A 12,765-nucleotide genomic window follows, 5' to 3' on the forward strand; every position below is an offset into this window, starting at 1 on the left:
GACACCCTTTTATAGTGTAGTGTAGTAATAGTAAATATATTGAGTTATGTCTAGAAAAGACTGAAAGGTACTAACTAATATATTTACTATGAGCAGTTTGATGTTGTATGGGCTCTCTTAGGTGTAATTGGGTTAGTGGATAGTATAGCTATGAGCTTGTAATGATTATTTATTTATTAATGATAGTGGAAGATAGCATGCCCTTGGATATAGCCCTATGTTGAGAGGGTGAATCACGTAAATGTTGGTATTTTGTATGTTTCCTTTGTTTCTTTGCAGTTTTCACGCTTCCGCAGTGCACAATAAATTGATATAAGAGCATGGGGATGATCTTCGTGAGTTTGGTTGAAGGTGGAGCTGCTGCGACATGTAAAAGTCGCACATGCAATAATGGTGATGATGGAGAGTTGAAATTGAAGTGGAGCTCTTGATGCAAAATCACCCAAGATGAAGAAAGAAATAATTTACACCCAAGATGAAAATTGGAGAGATTGATGATTTGAAGGTTCAAGCTCAAGCATGGAGATATAATGATTGAAGATACTCAAGAATTTGAGATATGCAATAGTTGATGGATTTTGAGTCAAGGTGGAGATTGTTAGAATTATGATTCAAAATCCTAGTGGAATTTTGAGAGAGATCTTTTCCTAATTTGAGTTGGAGAAATATTCCTCAATAGGTTAGAGGAATATTTAGTAGAACTCTTATTTTAGTATTATTCTTAAATTGAGTAAAACTTCTAATCATATTAGGATTAAAAGAATTAATACTATAAATAGGAAAATTGTGAAAAAAGTTATTTGGCTTTCAGCTCATGGAGTGAGGCTGTTGCCCATTGTAGAGAGGGGCCTTACCAATTGCTGAGGATTTAGCTCTACCCATTGATGAGGGGCACTTACCCATTACAGTGGAGAGAGGCTTCGGCCTAAAGTAGAGTAAGGACATAGAATTTAAGAGAAATGGATTCTTGTCTATTGGTGAGAGGGCTCTTGCCCATATAGTTGAAGACACCCTTTGTGGTGTAGTATTGTAATAGTAAATATATTAGGTTATGTCTAGAAGATACTGAGAGGGACTAACTAATATATTTACCAAGAGCAGTTTGATGTTGTATGGGTTCTCTTGGGTGTAATTGAGTTGATGGATAGTATAACTATGAGCTTGTAATGATGTTTTATTTATTAAAGATAGTGGAAAATGACATGCCCGTGAATATAGCACTACGTTGAGAGGGTGAATCACGTAAATATTAATATTTTATATATTTACTTTGTTTCTTTGCAGTTTACACGTTTCCGCAGTGCACAACAAACATGGTCTTCTTTCTGTAAAGTGGCTGCAGCCATAATTGCACCTTCAACATGGTCTTCCTTCTGTGAAGAGACTGAAACTACAGTTATCATGTCACACCTTACCCTTCCGTAAGGCATAACTTGATCCCGTAGTATATCTAATGAATTACTGAATTTCACCTACTGATAACTCATTAAACATACTACAAGGGATTTTACCCATTTTCCTTTCAATTTAAAATGGTGGGTCATATTTCTTAATTATTAAAATCCTTTAATTGGAATTTATATTGAAATTGAATTATTGATTAATTTAAAATCTTCGCAATTTTTGTAAAAATTTCGGTAGAGTGCCGACTGTATTTGGGAAAAACAGTTCTTCAAAAATCTGTGAAAAATACTTCCAATACATATTTAATTCCCAACCTTCATTATTCTCAAACCAAGTCAATCTCAATTCAATTCAATTTCACAATTTCAGAGAATTTTAAAAGAAATTTACATATTGCATTTATACATAAAAAAATAAATGTAAACAAATTTATATTTCAAAGTTTACATTAATCAAAATAACAGTACAACTTTTAGACAACTGCTCAATGTGTACATATGGATACATAAAATTAATTTAAATCAAAAGAAAAATTTACAAAGGGTAAAATTAATATATCCGAAAAAAGTCCAAAATAGCTTCAAGTTCAGCTTCAAGCAGCTTACTCTGCTGCCTTGTCCATTTCCTTATCTGCGACAGCAGAACAAGCTATCACTGAGTATTAATACTCAATGGTACACAACTAAGTAAATTCAACTCATTACAAAAGCATAATAAACCAAAATATGACAAATTAAAATTTTCATAATCACATGAGGTGTTTTCCAAAATCTCAAGTTAACATGATCTATTTATTTCAAACTATTTTTCACAAATCACAAAATAAAGGTATTGCGAAGAACACACAGTTTAGACCATGACACAAAATTTTACGATTAATGTTGTGTTGTACACCACGACAAAGCAAATCACCTCACTAATGAGGGAAGGGCTAGCTAGCTAATGAGTACTCATATAGTCTTATCCCACTAACCGTTATTAATGGGAGACATAAGCAATTTTTAATTGTCAATCTCCAAATAGCCGTTACTAGCGGGGATTTTCGAACGGGACTATCATGCTAACTATGATTTAAAAATTAATTCATAAAATTTCCATTCAAATAATTGCATTTTAATTCACTTAACACAAATCATTCAAGAATTTACCCTTAAAGGATTGGCAACACATCATTCATAAAGTTCAAAGAGAAAATCATAATTGCCACCAAAATATTCAAACTCACAATTCATTCAAAATAATTTACAATATTAAAATTAATTAAATAAAATTAGTTGTGTACAAACCTCTAGTGAGTCGCCTCTTTGCCTTGACTCACGTTTTTCTTTCCCTCCTTCCCAGTCTCTTTTTCTACTGAAACATATAATTTACAGTATACCATACCTCATAAGTAATCCAATAATTAAATTCATACACTCTTGACTATACTTTTAAAATTGCTTAAAATGGAGTTCTTTGTGTTTGGCATATTGGGGTTACTATTCATTTCACTATTCAAGTCAAAATATGGACTTTTTCATACTAATTAGGTTTGTTAATTCTAATTACTCCCACATAGTACATTTTGGATCACATTTTTGTTGGTATTGATTGCCAAACTCAATTCAAGGTTTCCTAGGAGAATTGACAAATTTTCAGTTTTGGGTCACTTAGTTCTACTATTCCATTGGACCTTTTACAGTGAAAATTTGGCCAACTTTCCTTCATCAAAGTTGTTTTTTAATGTCTTAACTTTAATTCCCTTTTTGAATCACTCCATTTGGAGTTTTATAACTCAAGTTATGCCACTTTTTCTAAGGCTGGCTGGATTGGTCACAAACCCAGAAATTCTGGGCAATTAGGGTTTTGACAGATTTGAGGAACCAAGTTTGGTTGGCAATTTGACTTAGTTATGGTCAGAATTTGGATTTGTATTCTTCATGAAAGTTGTTCTAGTATATCATAGCTTTCCAAAGGTATAAAACTCAGGTCATTTGGACCTATCTGCACCAAGTTATGATCATTTGAACAAGTACTATTTATATGGTCAATTCTGTATAGTGGCAGGGTGTGTGATCCGGATTCAACCTAGTTTTTTACCAATTTAATGTCAATTTTAGGGCAAGATTTCTACATAAAAATTGTAGCTTTAGGTCTTAATTTTCATCTCCAATTAGCCTCATACCAATTGGAGCAACAGAATTTCAGTTATAACCATTTAAATGGACAAGGGTCAAGCTGCCAGCATTGACCATTTCACATACACCATTCCATTTCAATTTTAATCATTCACTCACACTCCAAATCACACCAATTGACCAATTAAAGCCTCAAATAGGTCAATTGGCATTAATTCCCCAAATTCTCAAAATTTTCCCAAATTTTCAATGGCTAAGAACCCTAATTCACCAATTAACTTAATTCACTCAAATTAAAGCTTACTAATCACTTTTACTTAATCAAACTTGTATACAAGGTTAATTAAATCAAAACACCTCATTACCCCTAACATCCCATGGCTGTTGAATTTCATGGGGTTCTAGATAGGCATGATTTCTCATGTTTTCATGCAATTCTAACTTATTCAATCTCAATTCTATACTTATAAATCAACTAAAGTTAAGAAAAAGAGCTTACCTCTTATGAAGTTTTCCTATCTTCTCAATTCTTCAAATTCCCCTTTTACTTTCTCCTTCAATCTTCTTCCTGAGGTTCAATTTGAGGTTTTCTACTATTTTTCACAAAGGATTTATAGTTTAATTTGGGGTTTAGAAAGGTTCATGATGAGCTTTCATGGAGGAAGAATGAAGAAATGAGAGAGATGGGGCAGCAAGGAAGAAGATAAAATGAGGATTTTTACTTTTATTTTTATTTTTTTTAATTTGTCTTATAATTGTTAAGAATTATCCCAAAATTTCAAAATTTAAAAATTAATATTTATTGTGTCATGCTTATGTCAAGGATGATGTCATAAACCTTTATTTAAATTATTCTTTTCTTTTCTATTTCCTTTTTTTCCATAACCTTTTCACTTTAAATCTATTTTTCATAAATTTAATTTCCAACATATTAATGGATATTTAGGCTAAAAGTCACCACTAAGGGTGAATTGACCGAATTGCCCCTTACTAGTCTGATCTGGTTTACCAATAGCATTGTATCGCTTCTTGAACCCTGATCTAATTATTTGATCTTGTTCTCAATTCTTTTCTGTGGTTCTCTCATTTCCACTAGCTACACAATAATTCCTAGGCCTGCAGTGTCACAATGTCTCATACGAAATTAGAGTTTTGGCTGACCTCACAGTCACTTCTCGGTACGATCACCCATTGTTGTGACATTGGCTCATTTAACACTTTATATTTTATTTTTCTTATTTCAATCTTACCTTCATGTATTTGCTATTAATTTTTATTCAGGGCTTTTCTAGATGATATAGACATACGTCTAGACATCCCGACTGTTTTGACAGCTACTGGTCACTGGAACAGTAGAATATACTGACCTAATGAATATAGGGGTGTTACAATTCTCCCCCCCTTAAAATAAATTTCGTCCCAAAATTTTACCTAATCTTAGTCTCTGAACAGCTGTGAGTGCTGTCTCCTGATGTCCTCCTCACGTTCCCAAGTAGCTTCATGGTCTGAATGATGGTTCTACAACACTTTAACCAATGGTATCTGCTTATTCCTCAGCTACTTCACTTTATATGCCAGAATCTCTATAGGTTCTTCCTCATATGTGAGGTTTGGATTTACTTCAATCTCTTTTACTGGTAGAACATGAGATGGGTCTGATTTATACCTCCTCAACATGGACACATGGAAGACATTATGTATCTTTTCTAGCTCTGGAGGCAGTGCCAATCTATATGCCAAAGGACCCACTATTTCTAGAACCTCATACGGCTCGATAAAGCAAGGACTCAGTTTTCCCTTTCTGCCAAATCTCATTATTTTCTTTCAAGGAGAAATCTTAAGAAATACCTTGTTAGCCATTGCATATTTAATATGTGACACCCCTTACCCGTCTACAGTGTAGCTGAGCAAGTTATGTCACTCAGTGTGCCGGAGCACCAATTTATATTTCTATTAAGATTTATCCCTTTATAATTCATTTATTTTCAATTTTGATAAATCTGAATTTATCTGCAAATTTTATAGAAAATCCGGCAGAGTGCCGACTGTAAATTGGAAAAACAGTTCTTCTGAACCTGTTTAAAAACACTTCCAAAATAATTTCAAAATCCAAACTCCATTATATATATTCAAGTCAATCTCAAAATCTCAATCTCAATCACGATACTATTTTCAAAACTTTTCTGTTTACTTCATCACTTGAAGCATATTCACAAATAATTCTCAATATTTCATTTATCAACATACATAATGCAGAAAATCTCAATAATATGAAATTTTATATATTTACATTAATACATAATTACAGGAGTTTATAGTTACAATCCAAACTAATACAAAATGCAAAATACAAAAGGGCCACCTATAGTCCTAATGTCCTACCATATGCAGTGCAGATGTGAGGTGACTCAGACTCGATGCGACTCAAGACTCACCCGTCGATGTCTGCTGGGCTCCCCGACTAGGTCTCGATTACTGCGCGTGGCAAAAGCGACGCGCTAAGCAATTCTGCTTAGTGGTGACAATATAAAATAATATAAAATAACATAAAATGAAACAAATATGCAGAATGTGTGTTTACATTTTTGGTAGACTTAACTTCTGATATTAATTTCATTATTATTTGATTAAACTCTGGTAAGGTTTATTATCATTGCCCGAGTAACCCATACTAATTGACTGGACTGGATAAATGGGTAAACTGGCACTGGGTACTAAGTACCTCGGACCATCACACCATCGGTCACATTGTGTCTCCCAGTGTGCAACAAAATAGCTAATAAGCTATAATAATTATCAGGGTCAAAACCCAAGTATATTAACTCAATAACATAGCCAAAGGCTATTATGTCACAGAATGGCATGGGAAAGCCATGAAATACAGAATGGCATGAAGCCATATGTAGTACTGCTAACAGAACCCTATTGGCATGCCAAGCTATCCAAACCAATCTTGCTAGGTATCCTAGGGCATATTACATTTTTAAGTTTTACAATTTTTGAATTTTAAGTTTTGGTGTTATTATTCACTTTATTAGTCAACCAAAATGTTGACTTTTGCATAGACAATAGGTATATTGGTTTTAATACTCCCAACATACCACATTTTGCATTCAAATTTTGTTGGTATTGGTTGCCAATACCATTTCTAAGCTTAATGTTAAGTAAGCAGAATTTTCATTTTTCATGCCTCATCTTTACTGTTTCATTAGTCATTTTTGCAGCGGAAATTTGACAAAATGATCAGCATGAAAATTGTTCCTTATTTTGTCTAGTTGAATTTCCTTTTTTGAATCACTCCATTTGGAGTTTTGTAGCTCAAGTTATGGTCCAAAAACCACAACTGGCCGGATTGGAATTTTTCTGAACTGACCATATCTACAGTGCAGTGAACAGTGACTGCAACTTCCTTGTTGGATAGGTTCTGGTAATAATTTGGGGTAGGTTTCTTCATGAAAGTTGTTGGTCTATATCTTATCTTATTGCTGGTAAAATTTCAGGTCAATTGGACCTTTCTACATTGAGTTATGGCCAAATGAATAATCACTGTTCATTTGGTCATTTTGCAGAATCATACTGCAGGTCACCGACTGCAAATCACTTGTTGGATAGGTTCTGGTCATAATTTGGGTAGGTTTCTTCATAAAAGTTGTTGGTCTATATCTTATCTTGTTGCTGGTAAAATTTCAGGTCAATTGGACCTTTCTACATTGAGTTATGGCCAAATGAACAATTACTGTTCATTTGGTCATTCTGCAGAAACAGCCTACAGGTCACCCGGATTTGAGCAAACTTTTGGTCTACTTGGTTTGGTTTTATGGGCATGGTTTCTTCACCAAAGTTGGGCCATTATGTGTCTAGTTTCATGTCCAATAAGCCTTGCACCAATTGAACCTCTACAATTCAAGTTATGGCTGTCCAAACCTGCTGGACTCAAGTCCAAATTCTGCAGGTCACTCCATTCTGCAGGTCCCTTTCATGGCAGCCACACCAAACCCAATCCCATCACTCAACACACTTCATTTTTAATTTAAACAGAACTAAATGGTCACTAATTGACCATTAAAATCTATTTTCATCATCACATGGTCAAAATCCCATTTTTATACCCAAACCCTAACCCTAACTTCTCAAATCATGCATTTAACTTGTATTTCATCAATCCACTTAGTAAATACATGTTGTGGGTAGCCATAATAGTCTTTTAATTTCATTAAACTCAACCCAATCAAACCCCAACCATGGCTGCCCAAAATCTAGGGTTTCCATCCAAATGGTATTCAATAATTTTTCTTTGCAATTCACACTTATTCAAGTCCCTAAACATGTATTCAAAGTAAAAATTTAGGGTTAGGTCACTAACCTTAAAGGAGTGAGCTTTCCAATTTGCTAAAGTTCTTCCTTTCCTTTTCTTTTTGCTCCCAAAAGAATCTCCAAGATGCTAGAACAACTTTTTGTGTTGGGAAATTTAGGTTTTAATGAATAGAAACCCAAGAAATCAAGCTTGGGTAAAGCTTGGTTATGGAGGCCAAAGGGAGTGGCATGAAGAAGAAGGGGAGAGGAGCTTCACGAATTTTTGGGCTTCTTTTTCTTTCTTTTTCTGCCACTTAAGTCTTTTTAAATACCTTGGTGACATGTGTCAACACTTGATTGGGTTGGAGACTTTTAATGACATCCTTATGATGTCATAATTTCAATTTCTTTCGTTTTTCCATCCTTTTCTTGTCCAATTAATTTCAATTAAATTTTTAACAACATTTAATCATATTTTATGTTATATAAATTATTTATTTAACTGGACAAGTTGGCCCAAAAATCATCTCTGAAGACGAAATGATCAAAATGTCCTCCGTTTGGCTTAACGGGCTAAAATTATCTGTACCGATTGAAAAATTTTTCTAAGTATTTTCTTGGCATTCTAATGCCATAAGAACCTCAATGACCCTTCTCTAGGGTCCCAAGAATTATTTTATAATTTTTTTCTAATTTTTTTTATTAATTATTTGAGTTAATTTTTGGTTCCTCACTTTAGTTTAAATATTTTTCCGAATTCTAACTGTCCGGACCGACACTGGTCACCGAAACAGTAGACTGTACGGACTAGCTAAAATGAGGATGTTACATAATATCTCTTCTTTTCAAATTGATGTAGGACTTCTGACGGTCTGATGCAGCCTTGAGCCTGTCTCTGATAAGTATGATCTTCTCCTCTATCTGCTGAACAATTTCTGGGCCAATCAGTCTTCTTTTACCCACTTCGTCCCAACACAGAGGAGTTCTACACTTTCTACCATATAAGGCTTCATATGGAGGCATCACAATACTTGATTGGTAGCTGTTATTGTAAGCAAACTCAATCAAATGCAGGTGTGTATCCCAACTACCTTCAAATTTAATCACACAAGTCCGTAGCATATCCTCCAATATCTGAATCACTCTCTCAGACTGGCCATCTGTCTGTAGATGGAATTCCGTATTGAAGTTCAATATAGTTCTTAGGGTTCTTTGCAAACTACCCCAATAATCTAAAAGTGAACCTTAAATCTCTGTCTGACACAATCATTACCGGCACCCCATAAAGTCTCGCAATCTCATCGATGTACAGTTTAGCCAATCTGTCTAGACTGTAGTCTATCTGTACTGGCAAAAAATGAGCGGATTTAGTCAATCTGTCCACAATAACCCATACTGCATCATAATTCTTCTGTGTTCTTGAAAGTCCCATCACAAAGTCCATTATTATTCTTTCCCATTTCCACTTAGGCACTAGCAGTGGATGTAGCAACCCTACTAGCACTTGGTGTTCTGCCTTTATTTGCTGACAAGTTAGGTATTTAGATACAAACTCTGTTATATCTTTCTTCATCCCATTCCACCAATAGTGCTCCTTTACTATTCTGTACATTTTAGTCCCACCAGGGTGCATAGCAAAAGGAGACTCATGTGCTTCCTTCATAATGACTTGTCGCAATTCTACATCATTAGGAATGCACAATCTGCCCTGGTGTAGCAGTAAGCCATCATCATTCACAGAAAATTCAGGTTTCCTGCCATCCCAAGCTTTGTCCATCAATTTCTGATATTTTTCATTATTCTAGGCTGCCATTTTAATATGGTCAATCAACACTGACTGTAAATGCCATGCAGCTACCATCTGTGCTTCATCATCAACCTCCAAACTAGCATGCAGTGCTTTCAACTCATGTATCATAGACAAATGAGAAACTCCTCGCCATGGTTTTACGGTTCGAAGCATCAGTGACCACATTTGCCTTCTTTGGTTGGTAGTCTATCAGACAATCATAGTCCTTAATTAGTTCTAACCACCTCCTTTGCCTCAAATTCAACTCCTTTTGGGTACTCAGATACTTCAGGCTCTTGTGATATGTGTAAATGTAACACTTTTCCCCATACAAATAGTGTCTCCAGATCTTCAGAGCAAATATAATAGCTGCTAGCTCTAAGTCATGTGTAGGATAATTTCTCTCATGTGGTTTCAGCTGGAGTGATGCATAAGTAATGACATTTCGATCTTGCATCAGTACACAGCCAAGCTCATTGTGAGAAGCATCACTGTAGAAAGTGTATTCTTTACGCGATGTAAGTAAAGTCAAAACTGAAGCTTCAGTTAAACATCTCTTCAGCTCATCAAAGCTTTGCTGGCATTTATCAATCCACTGAAATTTCATATCTTTCCGAAGCAGTTTGATTAGTGGAGATGCCAACATAGAAAATCCCTTCACAAAATGGCGGTAGTAACCAGCTAAACCCAGAAAACTGTGAACTTTTGTAACATTCCTAGGTGGCTTCCAATTAAGGATGACTTCTATCTTGCTGGGATCTACCTTAATGCCTTAAGCTGACACAATATGCCCCAAGAAAGAAATTTCCTTCAGCCAAAATTCACACTTCGATAATTTGGCATACAATTGTTTCTCCCTTAAAGTCTGTAACACAATCCTCAGGTGCCTATCATGTTTCTCTGCATTCTTCGAATACACCAAGATGTCATTAATAAACATAACCACAAATTGATCAAGGTAGGGCCTGAAGATAGTGTTCATCAAGTCCATAAATGCAGCCGGACCATTGGTTAACTCGAATGGCATAACCAGAAATTCATAATGGCCATATCGAGTTCTAAAAGCAGTTTTTGGAATGCTCTGCTCTTGCACCCTTAACTGATAATATCTCGATCTCAAGTCAATTTCGGAGAACACAGCTGCACCCTTCAACTAATCAAACAAATTATCTATGCGGGGCAATTGATATTTATTCTTTATTGTCATCTTATTCAGCTGTTTGTAGTCAATACATAGACGGAGAGTGCCATCTTTCTTCTTAACTAACAATACTAGCACTCCTCAAGATGACACACTAGGGCGAATGAAGCCCTTATCAAGCAATTCTTGCAACTGCACCTTCAACTTCAACTATTTCAACTCGGCAGGTGCCATTCTGTAAAGTGTAATAGAGATTGGGTCCACACCAGGCATAACCTCTATTTCAAACTGCACTTCTATTTTCGGAGGTAACCCTAGTAATTCTTCAGAAATACATCTGAAAAGTCGCATACTGTAAGAATATCCCTCACTATGGGACTCTCTACCTGGGTGTTTATCATATGAGCCAAATATGCTTCACACCTCTTTCTGATCATTTTCCTAGTTAGTGTAGCTGAAATGAGATTTGATGGCAATAACTGCCTCTCCCCATATATAATCACATCACCATACTGAGGGAGACTAAAAGTGACTATCTTCAGTCTACAGTCAATCATTGCATGATACCTGGCTAACCAATCCATGCCCAAGATAATATCATAATCTCTAAAGGGTATTTCAATTAAGTCGGATAGGAATGTGTGTCCTTGGATCACCAAAGGACAATCCTTATACATTCTGTTGACCCTAACCTCTTGTCCTAATGGACTAGTTACTAGCACCTCAAAATCCATTTTCACATAAGGGACAGCAAGATAACCAATGATGCTAGCACTAACATAAGAATGGGGTGGAACCTGGATCAAATAGCACAAACATATCTTGATCAAGAACAAAAAATGTACCGGTAACTATATTAGAAGTTTCAGCCTTTTCTCACTGTCTCATGGTGTATACCCTTGTTGGTGCACCACATTGCTCAGGCTGATTGATTGTGGCTTGACTGCCAGAAATACTACCTCTGCCTCTACCTTGGCCTCTGCTAACTGTCTGGGAACCTTTGGAGGCCGAACTCTAAACTGAACCTTCAGCTGTAGCAGGTGGCCCAGATTTGCGGGCACTAGTGCAGTCCCTAGCAAAATGTCCAGTCCCACCACAGTTATAGCAGGCTCCGATGGCTTTATAACAAACCCCTCTATGTACTCTTCCATAGGTTTCACAAGTACGGACTGGAACTGTGAAAGAGCGAAAGCATGAAAATTATTAGATTAGAACATTGAATTTAAGATTTTTTATCTAGGGTCTCATGCATCATGCAAGATTCAATTTTTACCTATTGATATCAATGTTCAATTGCATATTAAAACTCTTTTAATATGTATTTGGATTTATGTTTACCATTTAAGATTTTAGAATTAACAGATTAATTCATTAGAACCCTAGATTAAATCAAGAACATATGCACTGCAGTTGTGTTTTGTACCTTTGTGAAGCACCTAGGACCCCAGATGTTGTCCCTCTAGATTGTCCACACAAAGATCACAAATGGCAATCCCTTGAACAGCTTCTAAAGCCTTACCAACCAATTAGAAAATAAGAATTTGCCTTTAGAGAGGTTGTAGATATATACAGAACACTAAAAACGATTTCTAGCAATTTTAATTCAAGAGAATATTGACAATTCTCTTTGAATTGATGAGAGATGAAGAAGAAGAGAGGAAGAGAGGCTCAAAGGTGGCGACACCTATGAGAGAATAGCAGATTGTTCTTTTACTCTTTCATAACATCACATTATATAATTAGGTCATCACTTAAAACCCTTGCTACATGTCATCTTCTGATTGGCTAGAATTTTAATTGACCTAATCACATTAAGCCAAGTGTCGAAGCTAAATTTAATATTGACTTTGATCATCTTACATGATTGGAAGACAAATGGCAAGCTTATATGGTGCCATGTGTCACCATCTCATAGTGCCATGTGTCACCCTATGAAATGACCAAATTACCCTTATGTTATAATTTTGAGTTCTCAACCTAAAATAATTATTTCTCCTCTTCTAATCAATTTATATCAAATA

The sequence above is a fragment of the Hevea brasiliensis genome, chromosome 16, assembly GCF_030052815.1.
Source record: "Hevea brasiliensis isolate MT/VB/25A 57/8 chromosome 16, ASM3005281v1, whole genome shotgun sequence".
Classification (NCBI taxonomy): Eukaryota; Viridiplantae; Streptophyta; class Magnoliopsida; order Malpighiales; family Euphorbiaceae; genus Hevea; species Hevea brasiliensis.